Below are 20,951 nucleotides of genomic sequence, written 5' to 3' on the forward strand. Positions count from 1 at the left end.
GCCTGTGCTGGGTCTTAAAGCATGAGTAGGAATTTGCCAGGCCTGGGTTCAGGAGAGAAAGAATGGAATGATGGTTCTGCTGTGATACACTGTGTGCAAAGAAACAGACGTCAAAGAGCTTGGTGTGTTTGAGCTCCGTGAGCAGTGAGGTGTAGAATTATTTCATGTGGATAGGGCGTGGTCACTGAATTAGGTTAGAAAGTCAAAATGGGGTGAGTGGAAGCATCTTTTAGTTTGTCCTCTTGAAGCAAAAGGGAGGATAGTCTGGTTTTGTTTTGGACACCTCATTCTGAGAGCAGTAGAGGATAGTGGCTTGGCAGAGGGAGAAGGGAGCATTGCTTCTCAGACAAGTTAGAGGAGGCCATTGCCATAATTTAGGACAGATTGTGAGGGCTTGAAAGCAGTGAGGTTGGAGGGGAACCAGCAGATCTAATGGACATTTTGAAAATTGAATGGATGAAACTTGGTAAGTAGATGGTAGGCATTAGGAGGTGGTAGTTGTCCAGAGTAACTGGAAATTTCTAGCACAGGCTGCTGGGTGAATGAGAGTGCACTGAGGGGCATGATTCTCCCTGGCATGGGAGAGGAGTCGGCTTCCTGGAAGTGGTAATGTTTGAGTTTGGCTTAGATTATCTCATTTAAAGTGGTTCTTGATTTTGCCCACAGTCTGTTTTAGAGTCCATTTATTCATCTAGAAAGTACCAACTGCTTACTTCATGCCAGTAATTGATATTTTAAGAATATTAAAAAATGTTAATTGTGGTAAAATACGTATACCATAAAATTTTCCATCTTAACCATTTTTAAGTGTAGAGGCAGTGGCATTAAGTACATTCACATTGTTGTGCAGTCATCACCAGTGTCCATTTCCATAACTCTTTTCACGTTGCAGAACTGAAATTTTGTTACCCACAAAGCAGTAACTCTCTATTTCTCTCTCCTTCGTGTCCCTAGCAAATACTGTTCTACTTTCGGTTTCTGTGAATTTGACTATTCTGGGTACTTTATGTAAATGATACCACACAGTCTGTGTTCTTGTGACTGGCTTACTTCACTTACCACAATGTCATTAGAGTTCATCCATGCTGTAGCATGTGTCAGAACGTATTTCCTTTTTAAGGCAGAATAATATTCCCTTGTATGTATATACGACAGTTTGTTTATCCATTCATCCACCAATGGACACTAGAGTTGTTTCTGCATGTGGGTTATTGTGAATAATGTTGCTTTGACCGTGGGTGTGCAGATATCTTTTCAGGTCCCTGCTTTCAGTTTTTTGGTGTATGTACCCAGAGGTGGAATTGCTGGATCATATGGTAATTCTATTTTTAATTTTTTGAGAAGTTGCCATACTGTTTTCCGTAGTGGCTGTACCATTTTACATTTCTGACAGCAGTGCACAAGTGTTCAGTTTCTCTGTACCCTCACCAACACTTGTTATTTTCTGTTTTTGTGATAGTAGTCATCTTATAGCGTGTGAAGTGATATCTCATTGTGGTTTTGATTTGCATTTTTCTAGTAATTAGTGATGTGAGCATCCTTTCATGTGGTTATTGGCTATTCCTATGTCTTCTTTGGAGAAATATTTGTGCAAATCATTTGCCCGTTTTTTATTTTTATTTAATTTAATTTAATTCATTATTTTGAGATGGAGTTTCACTCGTTGCCTAGGCTGGAGTGCAGTGGTGTGATCTCTGCTCACTGCAACCTCCGCCTCCCAGGTTTGAGCGATTCTCCTGCCTCAGCCTCCCGAGTAGCTGGGATGACAGATGTGTGCCACCATGCCCAGCTAATTTTTTTATTTTTAGCGGAGACGGGGTTTCACCACGTTGTCCAGGCTGGTCTCAAACTCTTGACCTCAGGTGATCTGCCTGCCTCGGCCTCCCAAAGTGCTGGGATTACAGGTATGAGCTACCATGCCCGGCCCAGTGCCCATTTTTTAAATTGGTTGTAGGAATTGTTTATGTATTGAAATATTTATCCCTTATCAAATAAGAGTTGCTAACATTTTCTCCCATTCTGAGGGTTCTCCCATTCTTTTCACTCTGTTGATTATATTCTTTGATGCAGCTAGTAGTTATTTATTTATTATGAGACGGAGTCTCGCTGTGTTGCCCAGGCTGGAGTGCAGTGGTGCGATCTTGGCTCACTGCAAGCTCCGCCTCCTAGATTCACGCCATTCTGTTGCCTCACCTATAGGTGCCTGCCACCACACCTGGCTAATTTTTTTGTATTTTTAGTAGAGACGGGGTTTCACTGTGTTAGCCAGGATGGTCCCGATTTCCTGACCTCGTGATCCTCTCGCCTTGGCCTCCCAAAGTGCTGGGATTACAGGCGTGAGCCACCGTGCCCTGCCTGATGCAGCTAGTAGTTTTTAAATAAACCTTAAATTATAAGGGAGGTTGTTGCTGTTATAGTAGTTTTATCGAGCTCAAATGAAAGAGTTAGTTTCCTCCATTTTCCTTTAGAGGAGTATGATATAATTTTATAATTTGAAAGAAGGTTGGTATTCACTTTTTCTGGAATTTTCCTTTCTAGGTATGATTTATGGCCTAGTATCTCTTGAGTAATGTCTCCTTCCTTTCTTTTTCATGGGCCTCAGGTGTGATTATTAAAATAAGCATCATGACCATGACTTGCCTGGGCTGGTAGCTCATCACCAGCTGTCCAGTTAGAAGCAAGTGTGGTCATACTTGCTTTTGTGTACCATGTCTTACAGTTGTGGTTATCTTGGGGCTGTCTCCCTACTCGTGCCCTTCTTGTTGACGTCTTCACCTGGGTCATGAGAATGGCTTCAAAATAGATCTTCTGCTTCAGATTTCTCTTATTTTTCCTGTACACTGTTTAGACTGGCCTTTCCAAAACACCTTTCAGGGAGTTTGTGATGCTTTCAGGATCAAGTTCAGACTACTAAGCTTGGCAGCCCAACTCCTTCTACCTTGACCTTAACCCCCCTTTCCAGTTTTTCCTTCCCTAGTCCTTAGTATATTGGCAGTGTTAGTCAAGGCATTTTATCTTCCTTGGACTGGGGTAAGGTGCTTGACAGGTGGGCCATTTCTCTTCTGCAGCTCTTCAGATTTACCCTCTGTCACCTGGACGTGCTTGTGCTGTGCCCTCTGCTTGGAATGCTGTCACCTCTTCAACTTGCCTGGTGTTTCAGGGCCTAACTCAAATCCCTTTCCTCCTTGAATCCTTCCCTAGCTGGTCCAGCCCATATAAATCATTTTCCTTTCTCAGAATGCTTATGCCATTTATTTTCTGTGTTGTTTAATTGGGCAAATGATTGTAAATGGCTCTGTATTGTGTTAGCTTTTTGTGTGTTTTTAAGAAAATGTTCTGTCCCCCTTAGTTCCTTGTAGTAGTAATAACTTGTACTCTATGCAGGTTCTATACACATAGGTAATTGATGGATCTTCATTGATCCTATAACATTGGTTCTCCAAGTGTAGTCAGTGGACCATTGGACATTCCTGAGACTCTTTCAGTGAGTCTGTGAGGTCAACACATGAAAACATTATTTACCTTTATATAGGGTGCAGACATTTGACCTGATAGTGCATAGTGCAAAAGCAACAATGGGTGAAGCTACCGATGCCTTAGAATTGATCACAACAGTGGACTAAACTGAACTCTAGTAGTCATGGTATTCATTACAGTCATGTACTGTGAGTGAGAAATAATGCCAGTTCCACTTAATGTCCGTGATGAAGTCGTGAACATTGTTACTTTTATTAAATCTCAACCTTTGAACATATTTAAAAATGTGTGAAGAAAAGGGAAATATGCGCAAAGGAGTTCTGCACGTGGAAGTGTTGTGGTTGTCTTGAGGAAAAGCTCTTGTATGATGGACATTAAGGTGAACTGACTGCTTTGTTAAATGAAACTCCATTTTTATTTGAAGGGAGGATGATGATAAGCTGTGGTTATTCAGAAATTGGGCATTTGGCATATACTTTCTTGAAAATAAAGCCTTTTACTTCAGGGAAGTAGTAGAGAGTGTTTGTTGCCAGTGATAACATTTGATTTTGCAAGTGAAAATCAGAGTTTTGGAAAACATGTATTCGCCACCATGAGCTTGATAGCTTTTCAGTATTTAAAAGCTTTGTGAGTAATGATATTAACAAGTGTGATATTTGATATTGTATAATGAAATGGGTCTACATTTGGAAGATCTGCATAACTCAAGGAACCAGTATTTTCTTTTCTTTTTTTTTTTTTTTTGAGACGGAGTCTCGCTCTGTCGCCCAGGCTGGAGTGCAGTGGCCGGATCTCAGCTCACTGCAAGCTCCGCCTCCCGGGTTTACGCCATTCTCCTGCCTCAGCCTCCCGAGTAGCTGGGACTACAGGCGCCAGCCACCTCGCCCGGCTAGTTTTATGTATTTTTTTTTAGTAGAGACGGGGTTTCACCGTGTTAGCCAGGATGGTGAACCAGTATTTTCACAAATGATCAATGTATGATGTTACGGCAAAATCGTCCTTGGGTAAAAGATTCATTCAAAGTGAAAGATCAGTAACTTTTAATGTAACAGAGTGCAAAACGGTCATTGATATGGTTTCAGATTTCACATTGGCACTAACGCTTTAAGAAACTACCACTTGTCAGGTTTTGTTGTAACATGGAAAAAGAATATTAACAACTATTCAAAAAGACTATTAAAATACTACTCCTTTTTCAAATTGGGTATCTATGTAAGGCAAAATTTTAAAAATGTATTTCCGGCCGGGTGCGGTGGCTCACACCTGTAATCCCAGCACTTTGGGAGGCCGAGGCAGGCGGATCATGAGGTCAGGAGATCGAGACCATCCTGGCGAACATGGTGAAACCCGGTCTCTACTAAAAATACAAAAAAATTAGCCGGGCGTGGCGGTGGGCGCCTGTAGTCCCAGCTACTCAGGAGGCTGAGGCAGGAGAATGGCGTGAACTCGGGAGGCGGTGGAGCTTGTAGTGAGTGGAGATCGCGCCACTGCACTCCAGCCTGGGCGACAGAGCGAGACTCTGTCTCAAAAAAAAAAAAAAAAAGTACTTCCCCAAACAGTGTAACATTTTGAATGCAGAAGCAGATGTGAGAATCCAGCTATCTTCTATTAAGCCAGATGTTCAAGAGATTTGTCAAAATGTAAAACAATGCCACATTCTTATTTCTGTTTTGTTTTGGAAAACAGTTATTTTTCATAAAAGTATGTTTATTTCATGTGCAATGAGTTCGTTGAATTTTAAAATGAATTAATATTTTATAAATTTTTCAGTTTTAATTTCTGATACAATAAGTACCAATAAATATAACCCACATAACAAAAGCTCTTTGGGATTCTCAGTTATTAAGAGTAAAAAGGAGGGATCTCAGGCAATCAAGAACTTTCAAACCACTGATTATAGCTTACAATGGATTGAAATAAGCTGATCTTCATGAAATACTTTAGTTTCTTATTTGAAAATCTTCATAGAAACAACACAGAGGAAAATTAATTTGTTTCTACTTTCATAATGATGAGTTATATTTATTGGGCACTTAATATGGGCCTGACCCAGCACTACGTTATCTGCTCTAAACTTCATCTTATTCTGCAATATATATATTACAAATTGGAGCTAAGGCACTGGCAGGTCATGTAATTGACCCAAGCTTATTTAAGAGGTAAGTAGTAGAGCCAAATTTTAGACTTAGTTTAAGTTGAAATTGAAAGCCCGAGCTTTTCATCATGATGTTCTGCCTTGCAGAAAAGTTTGTAAGCCAGGACTGTTGGGACTACTAAGTGGTCCTTAGGGAAAAGTGCAGAATGCCATTGTCTGAAGATTGTTGATGCAAGGTTGAACAGTGGCTGAAGATCCTGCTTATGTTTTCTTTTTATCCCAGGTCATGTAGTCTTGTACTGTTTTGTGGAACTGTACTGTTTTGTGGAACTGGATCTTTAGAAGGTGGTTCTTTCAGAACTTCAGAACAGACTGTAACTGGAAGACTATGGGCTTAGTTTCTTATGATTACTCGTAGTTAGTATGCGAATCTAGCTCAGGGTTGGAGAGATTTTCAGGATGGCTGTAGTTCAGTTGTCATTGCTTATGCTAGTTCTTTCATTTCATTCAGGGATATAGAAACCTTAGATTGTCTGAAAGTGTTATTTTCAGGAGTTTTCCCATTGGGAGACAAGGAAATGGGGATGGAGTTGAAGTCAGGTGAAGGTGAGGAGAATAGCACCATTGCTCTGTCCCCTGGTTTTTGGGTTATTGTGCTGCAAGCATCAGGTGACTGAAAAAGCAAACGTGAAAGTATAGATTCAGAGAGGGGAAGTGACTCGACCCAGGCACCCTGCACAGAAACATGTGTCACCACCGTTTCAGCTCTGGATGATGGGATCACAGTATGTTCTCAGGTCCTTGTTGGGATTCTTAGCACAACACTTGTTTCTGCTTGGTGGGTTTGTTAATTGAGAGCACCTCAGAAGCAATTATATTCACAGTATCCCACATGCCTAACTAACTCAACTTTGTATTACTTAGACAGCTACTCTAAAATTGTGTTGGTACATGTATTTTGAAATTTATATGAACAACTTTGTTTACATTATCCATTGTACTCCTCTATTAAGGAATATATGTATATTTTAATTATACTTTGTTATACTCATCCAACTTTCATTGTTTTCTCCAACTTTTTTTTACCACCTCAGTGGAAATGGAAATGAGAGTACCTGTTATAGCCTGAAAAGCAGAGAAAAAAGGTGTAATTCTTTTTAAGGTTTTTTTGTCACGTTTAACTCACGTGTTATTCCCAGATTTTTCTCCGACGTTCATACTGTGTCTTGAAACCAATCTTCCTTTTGTTCAGCACTATTGTGGCCTGTGTATAATTGGTACTTGTCTTTCAGATTTGTATTCTGTAAACAGGCTTTGACGGGGCAAATTTAAACTGTTTTAAAGATTGCCTGTTCATTTCTAATACATGTTTTGTGGTAGAATTGAGTTGCTAATTGTGTGAAGGGTTTTTGAAAATAAGGGACAAACAAGATGGGAACTTATGAATAGTAGCACAGTAAAAAAAATATAGAAGAGGAATATGACCATCGTGCTTTCTTTTTTTCCTTCTGAACTAGTCAATATTTTTGTATTCCAATGATAATTAACAAGATTTCTATACATACACAAAAATGAGGGGTGGTGAGATGTACATATGTTATAGAGAATGAAGATGGGAAAAAATCCTCTTGATATTAATAGATATGGTATAGGTACAGAGTGTTCCTTTATGTATATGATTTGAAAAGGGTGAGGGCGCTCCAAAATAAGATAAGCAAATGGTTTACTACATGTTTTGTTAATTCTTATGTCAGATTGCCTTCTCCTGGTGTGGATGCATTTCTAAGATGAATGGTTCATTTGTTCTTGTTTCTTTTTCAAAGTCTCTTTGAGCAAATGACAAATTGAGATGTCCTAGCTTTAAGGACAGACCATTGACATTTGCCTGAGGCCTTCTCTCGTTTTAGCCTTTGCATTGTGTTAGAGAAGTATTTGACTAAAATGATCTGGGAGGAGGATTAGTGTTCTGTTTTCTAAAATGGATTCTGGGATTGTTATGTGCAATTGGTGCTTTAGGATGGGAGAAAATCACCTAAGTGTAACTTCAGAGTGTGAGGAAGTGTGACCTGTCAGCTGTTTTGGTTGGGTTTTCTGGTGTTGGAATGGTTTGTTTCTTAAATTTTGCTCTCAGGTTTGGGGTGGTAGTGAAGTTACTCTAAAAATTCATAATTTTCTATAATTAGTAACAGCATCCCAGGAGTTTCAGAGGGAAATGCCTTTTAAAAAAATGAGATGTGTATGTTGATGATTAGCTTCTAAAAAATAATGGGAGGTTTATGAGAGAGCTGGTGCACTTGAAGCCCAGTGGTTCAGTGTGCATAACCCCTTTCTTGAGCTCAGATTTCATGGATCAAGGCAGATTTGTAAATAGAAGAATAATGAGTCAGTATGGTAAATGTCAATGGGAAGATTCGAACGAAATGAGATGGGAGCACAAAAGAACGGAGCAACTGTATTTGCTTTGAGGAGTTGAGGGAAGCACATACTAAAATTTTGAGAGCATTAAAGAATAGGTTACTCTTTTATAATTGTAGAGTATATTGTACTATGTATTTGCATAAATGGACACATATATTTAGTTAAATACCTCTATTCATTGTGCAGTTTATGTTTAGTACTGTGCTAGGTTCTTGGGGAAGGAGTTAAAAAATAAATAAAAGATGTCCTATTTCAGTACTTTCTTAGAGGTGGGACTACTATGTGAACAACTTGAGTAACATTTAGTTCAAGACTCAGTTGTGGGTAGCCAGGTACTGTGGTGGAGTGGTGCTTTTGCTAATTCTGGTTTTTTTTCCTGCCTGCTGGTAAGCCACTTTAGAAATGATCAATTTCGGCCGGGAGCAGTGGCTCATGCCTGTAATCCCAGCACTTTGGGAGGCCCAGGCAGGCGGATCACAAGGTCAGGAGATCGAGACCATCCTGGCTAACACAGTGAAACCCTGTCTCTACTAAAAATACAAAAAAAAAAAAAAAAAAAAAAAATTAGCTGGGCCTGGTGGTGGGCGCCTATAGTCCCAGCTACTCGGGAGGCTGAGGCAGGAGAATGGCGTGAACCCAGGAGGCGGAGCTTGCAGTGAGCCGAAATCATGCCACTGCACTCCAGCCTAGACAACAGAGTGAAACTCTGTATCAAAAAAAAAAAAAAAAAGAGAGAGAGAAATGATCAGTTTCATTAATGTAAAGTCACATTTTATACCTCTACGCACTAATTCCCGTGGACATGACTGGTAGCTACAGTAATTTTTGGGACTCCATTGGTCAATGAGTATGTCTCAGGTACTTAATTTTTTCCATGACTAACTAGTTTTTAGTGGGGAAAAGGAAATTTGAGAGACGCTGCATAATTTGCTTTAACTTGCAGGGTATGTTAAGTATTGAGTCACATCTATTATGATTGTGGAATTTTGGTGTGTGTTTGAATGTCAGAGATAGTGTTAAGGTCATTCTGCTGAAAATTGACCCATCTGAAAACCAGTATGTCCATTCCATTCCATTCCTCAGCAAGGCCATAGTCTCCATATCATGGTTCATTTCTCCTTTTCCCTGCCCGTTAACAGGTAGCAAATTTTTTGGGTTCTTACACACATGTGCTCCTTTAAAATTGTTCTGTAATGTGTAAGCTGGGCTGTCCATAAATGATTATTTATGGGATTGACATTTGTTATTTGGTGGAGTTTGATATATTAGAGTAATATGAATGTGTTATGCTTCACAATGAAATACGAGATTTTATTCACAGGTTTGTCTTTGTTTCATTCCTTTCCAAAAGAAAATTAATGCTTAACTTGAACAGCTGATTTTTTTGCAAGAAGTTTCCCTTAAAAGCTTGTTAGCATAGGAACAAAAGGTAACTTTTTTCTTTGCCTTTTATTGTTTTCTGATTGTTTGATATTAAGTTTTGGATTGATATTAGAAATATTAATAGTTTATCCTAGGCAGGAGCCAGCTTCCTTTAATATGTGCCAAATGAGCTTCCAGTAGTTTTTAGACTTTGAGATTTTAGAATCCTCATTTTCGGGGATGGATGGGATTTTGACTTCACTGCTTTTTCTTTGTCCTAATTTAAAATTGGTATGTATGACCAAAGGAATCCTTCTGATATTCACTGGTCCTTTCTGGTAGAATCAAAATAGCGTATGAGCAATGGGCGTTTCAGTTAGAAAATATTCGTTTATGTAAAAATTAACCAGAAATTACTGGAATGTAGTATTGGTCAAGGTTGTAGAGTCAAGTATGATTAATGGGTATTAGTCAGGAATGGAAATGTTGCAATATAATGACAAGTCATGAAATGTTAAAAGAACAATCTTTTGTTAGCCCATTGATAAACTTTGTGAGATACTTATTTGAGAGCGAAGTTTGTAGTCTTTCTTTTGCTGATTAAACATGACTGTCATTTTGCCATTTTTCTGCTGTATTCCCACCATTGTGTTCTAAGTGCTCATTAATCCTCACCAGGAGCCAGTGAGGAAGGTGACATATTCTAGTTTTACAGATAGGGAATTGAAGCTCATGTATTAAGCAGCTGGTCAGGCAGCCCAAAACCAAGGAAGTTATTAGTACTGCTAATTGAACCTAGAATTGTCTGTCTCCAGTCCAGTACTGTCCAGTAGAAGTATAATATCAGCCACTAGGTAATTTAAAATTTCCTAGTTGCTACATTAAAGGAGAAATTCATTTTAATATTTTAATTCAATATATAAAAGTTCATTTTAAATGTAATTATAAAATTGAGATGTTTTACATTCTCTTTTTGTACCATCTTCATTATTTATTATTATTATTATTATTATTATTATTATTATTATTATTCTGAGATAGGGTCTGTCTGTTGTCCAGGCTGTAGTGCAGTGGCGGGATCATAGCTCACTGCAGTCTCAATCTTCTGGGCTCAAGGGAGCCTCCCGCCTCAGCCTCCCGAGTAGCTGGGACTACAGGCGTGTGCCACCATGCCTGTCTAATTAATTTTATGTTTTATTTTGTAGAGACAGGGTCTCACTTTGTTGCCCAGGCAGGTCTCTAACTCCTGGGCTCCGGACGATCTTCCCATCTTGGCCTCCCGAAGTGTTGGGATTATAGGTGTGAGCCATCATGCCTGACCTTTTGTACCATCTTCAAAGTCAGTGTGTATTTTAGATGTATAACACATCTCAGTTCGGGCTAGCCACATTTCTTCAAGTTGAAATGTGGCTAGCCCGAACTGAGACGTGGCTGGTGGCTCTGTAATGGGATTGTGTAGCCCTGATACCTGTGCAGTGGCCAGTACTCCATTTTGCTTCTCTTAAGTCTGTAAGCAGTAAAGAAACCAAGACTTCAGCATCAACCTAGGTTTTGCATGTTGTATGAATTGTTTAAGCTTGTAGCCTATAATTATAGCCAGTAATTTAATAAAATCAATCATTACAAAAAGTGATAAACTAGCCTTGTCATAATGCATATATTTGGTTGTCTTTCCCATATTTAAAATTTTTACTTCTCTGAGCAGGAGATGATGTAGGTTAAAATAAAATATTTAAGTAGTATTTAAAAGACAAATAATTTCATTTAGCCTAGAGATAAGGAATGCAATCACATAGTTATCATAAATAATAAAGACCACAGGTGGCTAAGACCACTTTAACCACAGAAAAGAGACAGTTGAAATATTGGGCCAGGCGCGATGGCTCACGCCTGTAATCCCAGCACTTTGGGAGGCTGAGGCGGGCGGATCACGAGGTCAGGAGATCGAGACCATCCTGGCTAACACGGTGAAACCCCATCTCTACTAAAAGTACAAAAAATTAGCCGGGCGTGTTGGCGGGCGCCTGTAGTCCCAGCTACTTGGGAGGCTGAGGCAGGAGAATGGTGTGATTTTAGGAGGCAGAGCTTGCACTGAGCCGATACCGCGCCATTGCAGTCCAGCCTGGGGACAGAGCGAGACTCTGTCTCAAAAAATAAAAAAGAAATATTGTACATGGGTTTAAGTATAGATAATTAAATCCAGCAGTCTGCTTACAGTACCTGCTGTATGCTGGGCATTGTTTAAATGTTCAGATACTAAAATAAGAAATGGATTCTGTGCTCAAGGATGCTACCCTTAAGGGTTTAATTAGAACCATTCTTTCCAGAACCATTAATTAGAACCATTATTTCCAGAAAAATTTGGTGGTGATGGGAAGAGTCTATATATATTTTTGGACATTTCACAGTGGGCACTGTTTGCTTTAAGTATAATCTTTGTCTCATATCCTCATAGGATTTGAAAAGTTTTCAAGCTTCTTTGCAAGTACTTTGCAAACTTATTTGTATGCATTAGAAAATGCATGGTTCTGAGAGATTTAATTATGGCAGCCTCAGGGCCACTTTCTAAGATGCTCTCCTTTTGATACTCTGTGAGTTGCCATTATGTTGCCCCATTTCTGTTCCTGGTAAACACTCACTGATCATGCTGATGAACTCGATCTGCGTTTTTGACTGAGCTGAATTATACAGGTAACATGGCCCTGATACATTTGTGTATCAGTCAGGAAAACGATTGTATGTTACTATTGAACTGGATATTATTATGTATAAGATTGTTTAGTTGCAAGATAGATGAAAATATAGTTGCCTAATCATTTAAGAGTAAAAAAATTCTTGGTATTCTAGTTTTTGGGTTGAGGAGGGAGAGTAAAAAATTTTCCAACTTTAGTGAGTTTTTTTGTTGGGGAGTGTAGAGGGAATGTAGAGAAATGGTTAACCAGCATTTATGTCTCATTTCAAAATTATAACAGCTTTTTAAAGAAGCTTGAAAGATAGTAGATGCCTTTTGTCAGTAGTAATCAACATGTGTATGTCATCTATTCTGTTGATAAGTGTCAATGTCTAAGGGTCAGTAGGGCACAGAGAAGGGAAATTGTATACTTCATTTTCTCTACGAGGCTGTAAAGAGTGAAGAGAATGAGAAAAAGAGGGCACACCTTTCATATTCATCTGTCATTTCTAGAAGTCTTAAGTGTCTGAATCTGACTTTTTTTTTTTAATCTGACTCTTGAAACAGTGTTCTGACAGAGCAGCGATGGCTTCAAGATGTAGACTGTTATCACTTCATTTGTATGGTGAGCTGCAAAACAGCTTCTTGAGATATCTGGCCCATGACTTTGAATAGGATTGATGGCTTCCCTAGCCCAGTCTGTTCATTCATCTTTGGAGTTGATTTTTTACCTTTCCTGCTTGAAAAGAATGGATGCAGGGTATGGTATTATTCTGATTATCTTTTTATTCAATATGAAGCAATCAGTTGACCATACCTTGAGACAGAAAAGACAAATACACATTGAAAGTTAATACTTAAAACTCTTACACTAATTGGAATTAGGAGGAAGAGGACTTTATTTCACCAGAGAGTAATGCTAGAAAATTTTGCTCAGGGTAAAAGTGTGGGGACCATTTTTGAAGGAGGTCAAGAGCTAGCTAGCTATTTTGTGTAAGGGAAATTATCTGAATGGGATGGAATTATAGGGAAAGGAAGCTGAAATATTAAGAGAGAATTTCCCCCAATATTTTCTTAAATGTGGGCTATTACTTTTTTATTGGAAAAAATTTAAAAGTACTGCATTAAAAATGAGAATACTTAACAGGCTGAAGTAGGAGGATTGCTTAAGTCCAAGAGTTTGAGGCTAGACTGGGCAACATGGCAAGACCATGTCTTTCTAAAAAAAAATTGGAATTCTGCATTTTAAGGAGTGTGGTTCATTCCTAGGATTAGGACAGTGAATTATGTGGAGGTCTCAGAACTATTTCCAATATATAGACTTTTATTAAACAAAGGTACAGATGGATGATGACTTAGAAATGCTGGCAGTGATTTTGTTTCATGCCTAGTTTCTCAAGTTATAGAAAATGGTGACAGTCTCAGAGAAAACAAGCAACTATTTCGTGAAATCTCCAGGTGTCAAAACAGTCCAAGGTACATATAATTAGAATAAATTAAGGGAGAATGTTGCTTTAGAGTTCTCGTGGTGTGCTAGTGATTCTTAAAGGGTGAGCAAAGCAAAAACTAAAAATAGATGGAAGCTTATCTGCACATTTGAACTTATGGAACAGCTGGAGTGGGTCTCTTACTCCCTTACCCCTCCTAACTGAATAATTCTCCGTCTCTGGTTATTTGCTGTATTGAGGAAGTCTTCACTGGCTCTCATGGCGTTTTTGAGAAAGATATTAAAGGGGCTTGAATTAGAGCACAGGAAGTGGAATAAATGACAGGAAACATTTGATCATTTCTGGCACTGTCAGAATGAAAGCCCAGTATTTGATTTGAGAGGTTACAGGACAGTAGCAAATGTTTTGATGGTGTGTGTGTGTGTGTGTGTGTGTGTGTGTGTGTGCGTGCGCGCGCGCGCGCGCATGCGCTTGACTGTATATACTCTCAACTTCGTATTCTTTTTTTTTCTTTGCCCTTCCCTCTAATACTCACTCTTTGTCTAGATTTTCATAATATAATTGGAAGAAGCAAAGGCCCTTCCTCCTCTGTTAATGAGTTACAACCTTTCACAGGTCCAAGAAAGGTGACAGAAGGGATTTTCTACTTTATAGGCTTATTATTGTTTTTCATTTTCTCACTAAAAGTTTATTTTCCCGCTTGTTGTTTTTTGGTTTGTATGCATTGTTGACTGCATTTCCACCATGTTGCATAAGGAATATTTGCAATTTGGCTTATAATGTCACCATTTGTGCTCTGTAAGGGAGCTCTCTGCTCTCTCTCTCATATATCCAGTACCTAAAACTCACTGCCTGGCGCTTAAGTAGGTGCTCTAGTATATGTCAGCATTCCAGAGGTCTTTGTTACTGTAAATAGAGCATTGACGTGAATAGTACAGATGATGGTGGGCTCTATCATGGTCTCTCTTGGCAGGGATTTATCCAGAGTCATTTGAATAATTACCATGTACCATCTAGTGGTCCTGGATGTGTACATTTTTAGGACCTTTAGAGAGCTTATATGTTAGTAGGAGAGGACACACTAGGAAACCAACAGTTACAGTATGGAGGTGCTGTTAAGAGATTTGAGGTGTGCATTAGAAAGCATAGAGGAAGCCTACCTGACCCAGTTTAGAGTGAGTTGAGAGAATTAGGGAATTGTTTCATGAAGGAGGTGATGGTTACATGATCATGTTCTGTAAGATGAGGAAGAGTTAGCAGGGGAAAGGGGAGGAAAGGCTTGGAGTTAAGGTAGGAAAGGCTTGGAGACCTGAGAAAAGTTTGTCCTTATGATTGGGAAAGTACTCAGTTCAGTTTTCAAGTTATGCACCATTTTGACTAATCTTTAAGGAAATAATGTAATTGATTAGTTTGGACTTAACTCTTCTCATAATTTGAACAGATGTTTTTTGTTTTGTTTTAATAATGGAGCAGTTTAAGAAAGAACTTACCTTGTTTACCCTACCTTAACCAAACCAAACCAAATGAGGTGTTGCATCCTTCTCTGTGCATACCTGCATATGATTCTAAATTAGGAAAGAAAAACCAGCTCACCTCTCTTGTGAATAGGAGTTGCTGTTATGTACAATTTCTTATTTTGGCAGCAAACCCATCTCAGCAATGCAGATGTTCTGCAGTAAAATAGGTGAGTTATTAATATGATACTCACTAGTTGTGAAAAACAGTTGCAGACCAGTATAGAAGTGACCTACTTGAATATAGTACAATATTAATATGCAGGCATGCTTCAGAGATGTTGTGGGTTCAGTTTCAGACTACTGGAATAAAGCGAACATTGCAATAAAGAAAGTCACACAATGTTTTTTGTTTCAGAGTGCATATAAGTTTTGTTTATACTATGCTGTAGTCTAGTAAGTGTGTGATAGCATGGCGTCTAAAAATATACATCCCTTGATTGAAAAATACTTTATTGCTAAAAATTGCTGACAATCATGAGAACTTTCAACAAGTTGTAATCTTTTTGCTGGATGGTCTTGCCTTGATGTGGATGACTGCTGACTGATCAGGTGGTGGCTGCTGAAGAATGGGGCAGCTTAGGCAATTACTTAAAATAAGACAACAGTGAAGTTTGCTGCATTGATTGACTCTTCCTTGACAAAAGATTTCTCTGTGATGTGTGATGCTGTTGGATAGCATTTTGCCCACAGTAGAAATTCGTTTCAAAATCGGAGTCACTCCTCTCCAACCCTGCTGCTAGTTGATGAACTAAGTTTATGTAATACTCAATCCTTTGTTATCATTTCAACACTGCACAGCATCTGCACAAAGAGTAGATTCCGTGTCTAGAGGACACTTTCTCATCCCATAAGAAGCAACCTGCTATCTGTTCAAGTTTTATCATGAGATTGCAGGAATTCAGTCATATCTTCAGATTCCACTTCCAATTCTAGTTCTCTTGCTGTTTCCACCACACGTCCAGTGACTTCCTCCATTGAAGTCTGGAACCCCTCCAAGTCATCCATCAGGGTTGGAATCAATTTCTTCCAAAACCTGTTAATGTTTGCTATTTTGATGTTCTCCCATGAACTGTGAATGTTCTTAATGGCATCTAGAATGGTGAATCCTTTGCAGAAGGTTTTCAGTTGGCTTTGCCCAGATTCATCGGAGGATGGATGGCAGGTCTAGGATTATGAAATTAGTTTCTTAAATAATAAGACTCGAAAGACAAACTTACTTCTGGATCAGTAGGCTGAAGAAAGCAAGTGTGTTAGCAGGCATGAAAACAACATTAACTTCCTTGTTCATCTCTGTCATAGTTCTTGGGTGACCCAGGTGCATTGTCAGTGAGCAGGAGTCTTTTTTTTTTTTTTTTTCTGGGCAGTAGTTATCAACAGTGACCTTAAAATATTCATTAAACCATGCTATAAACAGATGTTCTGTCCAGGCTTTGTTCTAGTTATGGAAACACAGAGTAGACTTAGCATAATTCTTATGGGCTCTAGAATTTTTAGAATGGTAAATGAGCATTGGTTTCAACTTAAAGTCATCAGCTGCGTTAGCCCCTAACAAGAGAGTCAGCTCATCCTTTGAGATTTTGAAGTCAGGCATTGACTTTCCCTCTTTAGCTATGGAAGTCCTAGATGGCTTCCAGTATAAGGGTGTTTTGTCTACATTGAAAATCTGTTGTTTAGTGTAGCTACTTTCATCATTTGTCTAGATTATCTGGATAACTTGCTGCAGCTTCTATGTTAGCACTTGCTTGTTCATAGTGCACTTTTATGTTATGGAGATAGTTTCTTGTCCTTAAACCTCATGAACCAGGCTCTGCTAGTTTGCTAGCTTTTCTTCTGCAGCTTCTTCACCTGTCTCAGCCTTCACAGAACTGAAGAGATTATTTAGGGCCTTGCTCTGGATTGGCCTTTGGTTTAAGGGAATGTTGTGGCTGACTTTATCTTCTATCCAGACCACTCAAGCTTTCATATTGTTAATTTGTTAATAGTAATAAGGCTGTTGTATTTTCTTATTGTTTGTGTGCTCACTGGAATAACACTTTTAATTTCCTTCAAGAATGTTTCCTTTGCAGTCACAACTTGGCTGTTTGTTGCAAGAGGCCTAGCTTTCTGCCTGTCTCAGCTTTTGACTTGCCTTCCTTGCTAAGCTTAATTATTTCTAGCTTTTGAGTTAAAGTGAGAGATGTGTGATTCTTCCTTTCCCTTGAACACTTAGAAGCCATCGTGGGGTTATTCATGGGTCACATTTCAATATTACTAAGTCTTAGGGAATAGGGAGACCCAAGAAGAGGGAGAGAGAGAAGAGAGGGTAGCAGCAAGTTGGTGGAGCAGTCAGAACATACACAACATTTATTTAGTTTGCTGTTTTCTGTGGGCACAGTTGGTGGCACCCTAAAACAATTACAATAGTAACATAAAAAACATAAAAGATCAATGATCACAGATTACCATAACAGATATAATAATGAAGATGTTCGAAATATTGTGAGCATTACCAAAACGTGACACAGAGGCATGAAGTGAGCCACATGTGTTTTGGAAAAATGGTGCTGATAGACTTGCTTGATGTAGGGTTGCCACAAACCTTCAATTAGTTAAAAATCTGTATCTTTGAAGTGTAATAAAGTGAAATGCATTAAAATGAGATATGCCTGTATTCAGGTTTATTATTTATTTTTATTGAGATTAACTTTTTGTTATGTGTAAAAAGCCTGGTTATAAATTACAATTTTCTAGGTGTGTTTATATAAGAGAAAACCTTTTGGTTCTTGGAAAACAGTTTTGGGAATATCAAACTAATTTTTCATTTTAAGATTCCTCTCAGAACTTGCATTAGAGGCCGGTCCTGGTGGCTCACACCTGTAATCCCAGCACTTTGGGAGGCCGAGGTGGGCAGATCACTTGAGGTCAGGGCACGACTAGCCTGGCCAACATGGTGAAACCTCGTCTCTACCAAAAATATAAAAAATCAGTCCGGTGTGGTGGCATGCGCCTGCCTGTAATCCCATCTACTCAGGAGGCTGAGGCAGGAGAATCACTTGAACCCGGGAGGTGGAGGTTGCAGTGAGTTGAGATTGTGCCACTGCACTCCAGCCGGGGTGACAGAGTGAAAAAAAAAAAAAAAGAACTTACCTCAGATAGGACTTAATTGTTCTCATTCCATTACTGTGGGAATTAGGGCAAGACTTTTTTGAAAGTACTGTTATTAATTGGTGGGGTAGATAAGTTTTTTTGAGCCAATGAGGTTTTTGGTTTTTAAAAATAGCCCAAAAGATACTCAGAAACAAGATTGGTTAACAAAAAAAAAAAAAAAAAAAAAAAAAAAAAAGATTCATTATCAGATTGCAAGGTATTTGTTTTGTGTGAAGAAAGAAAATAAGAGACATCTATAAAGTAATGCCTTTCTAATGCTATTTTTGAAGATTCTTGTGAAAAAGAAGCTTCAAAAATATTTGAGCCATGGCAATATTGGTGGAGGACTAATTCATCCAGAAGAACTTTGTGTAGGATAATCCTTGGTTCATTCTATAATATCCAGTTTTGGCTCTTAATCAGGATTCTATATGTTAACTGAAATCTTCTTTAAAATAGTTTATATTGGTTTAGTCATTAATACTAATGGATCCCTCACTTAGTCTAAATGTAAGCTGTTACTGTATTACGAGACCTTGAATTAATAAGCCAAGTGCTAATGAGGAAGGTTGACAAAGAAGCAGTGTTCAGCCACTGGGGCAAGAACTCAGTCATCTCCCATTGTGTGCGAGTGAGCCTTTACTGTTTAGTGGGCTCTGTGATTACTGTCTAGGATCATCTACAACAAAAATAGGTGGAAATCTAAGAGAATGAGTTTGTGTGTATGCAAATTCACCTGAATATTAAGGTAGCACAGTCTGGATACACTTTTGATTTTTGATGTTTTTTGGTTATAACTGACACAGTTGCACAATTTAAAGTGTATTTTCACATGTGGTCTTATAAAGAAAACGAAATGATCATAAAAATGTAAATGAGAGGAAATATTCTTAGTTCTCAGTGTCATTTAGGAAAAACTTGTTGGAAGATTGTATGTGATAGTTATTGAGGTTTATTTGTCTAGCACAGTTTCTATTCAGTTACTTTGTCATTTAAGAGCCTAAGTAGAGATTCTAGCCACTACCCTATCTCCATCTGCAGTCTTTTTTAGAAGACAGTGCAGTGCAATGTATTTTCTGATGATACCGTTTCCTTCATAAACATCTCTGAAGTATTATTTCCATGTAATTCTCGTGGCCATCTTTGGTATATAGTTTGTTGACTAGAGATTTTAAGTTCTACATGTCTGAAGTACTGTTTCCACGCAACCTCCTTAGTTTGTTTTCTGGTTTACAGGAATTGAAACCTTGTTTTTAATTTGTCCAGGTCTTCTGTCTGTATTCTGCTTTCATAGAAATAAACAACACTAGTTATTAGAAATTTTGAGGTTTTTTCTCTTTCCTTCTCCTAGTACATGATGTTTTGAGAGGCCTGTGTTATCCTAAATGCTTGATAGAGCATTTTTATGAGGGGGGAGTATGAGTGGTATGCAAGTCTCTTGACTCCTCTAAGCAAGTTTGTAGCTGTGTGCGTGTGTGCGCACACACACCCTTTAAAAGTAAAAATGTTAACCATATATGTTTGGTAAATGCTAGACTGTAGTTTTAAAACTGGAAGAAACCTTTGAAATCATCTTGTCAAATTTGTTCATTTTATTGATGAGGAATTTGAGGGCCAAAGAGGCAACTCTGATAAGGCCAATTATAGAATTAATTCTAAGGACCTGCATTTGGGTCCAGAAAACTAGTTACAGAAATATAGATGGAGGAAGTCTTGGTTTAAAGTGGAGCATTTAGTTGACCATAGTAAGCTTATGTTAGTTGTAAGTGACATGACTGTCAGAGTTGTTAAGTTGATCTTGAATTACAATAATAAAAGTATGTCAAAACGAGGAGAAAGGGGTAGCCTGTTACAGAAGGTGGCAGCAGCGAAATATTTGAAGTATCAAATGTGTTTCGTCCTGGATCACCAGTTTTCAGAGGAACATTGACAAACTGGAGTTTACTGTCCAACTTACTCTCCTGAGAACTATTTGAAACCAGAATCCCCCACCAGGTTCTCCGTGTGCTCACTATATCTGACTTCAAGTGTTCTTCCTGGCCACATGAACAAGTCTGTTTTTTACCTGTTTTTCTTAATGTAATTTTCTTGCTTTTCCTCCTCTATAAAGATCGCAGTGACACCTTTACTTTCCTAGGCCTGATCAGGTCATCGTACCTTGATTGATTGATTGATTGAGACGGAGTTTTGCTCTTGTTGGCCAGGCTGGAGTGCAATGGTGCGATCTTGGCTCACCACAACCTCTGCCTCCCGGGTTCAAGTGATTCTCCTCTCTCAGCCTCCCGAGCAGCTGGGATTACAGGCATGCGCCACCATGCCTGGCTAATTTTGTATTTTAATACAGACGGAGTTTCTCCACGTTGGTCAGGCTGGTCTCAAACTCTCCACCTTAGGTGATCTGCTTGCCTCGGCCTCCCAAAGTGCTGGGATTACAGGCGTGAGCCACCTCTCCTGGCCGTACCTTTATTTAAAGCTGTGAAGGCTGGAAGCTATTTCCCAGACTTCTTGCAAAGTTTGGCCCCAGGCCTCAGAATACGTTTTCTCCTTGTTTTTCAAAGTGGCTGGGGGGTTTAAATGATCATTTGTGGGTTTGTACCCATGCTACTAATGTCTTGTTTCTAACAAGGACATATAAAATTTCTTGGCCTTACAATCACTTTTGGCTTTCCTGTGATCTTGCATATCAGAGATGGTAGCTGTGGGTAGTACTGTGGCTTGTCTACAGGAAAAACAAAAGCCCCTCTGAGAAAGCACACAGTTAAAAATGGTATTAGAATGGACCATCTACTCCTTTTCTACCAGATAATCATTGTTTTCATTATCTTACCTTCTGAGTT

General features: G+C 38.8%; 1 protein-coding gene across 3 annotated transcripts in view; it reads left to right on the forward strand.

The window, feature by feature from the left end:
* Positions 1 to 20,951, forward strand: part of AKAP13 (A-kinase anchoring protein 13) — a 362,601-nt gene that overhangs the window by 26,035 nt on the left and 315,615 nt on the right. The gene's annotated exons all lie outside the window — the stretch shown is intronic.

This window comes from Piliocolobus tephrosceles, chromosome 6 (assembly GCF_002776525.5).
Source record: "Piliocolobus tephrosceles isolate RC106 chromosome 6, ASM277652v3, whole genome shotgun sequence".
Lineage (NCBI taxonomy): Eukaryota > Metazoa > Chordata > Mammalia > Primates > Cercopithecidae > Piliocolobus > Piliocolobus tephrosceles.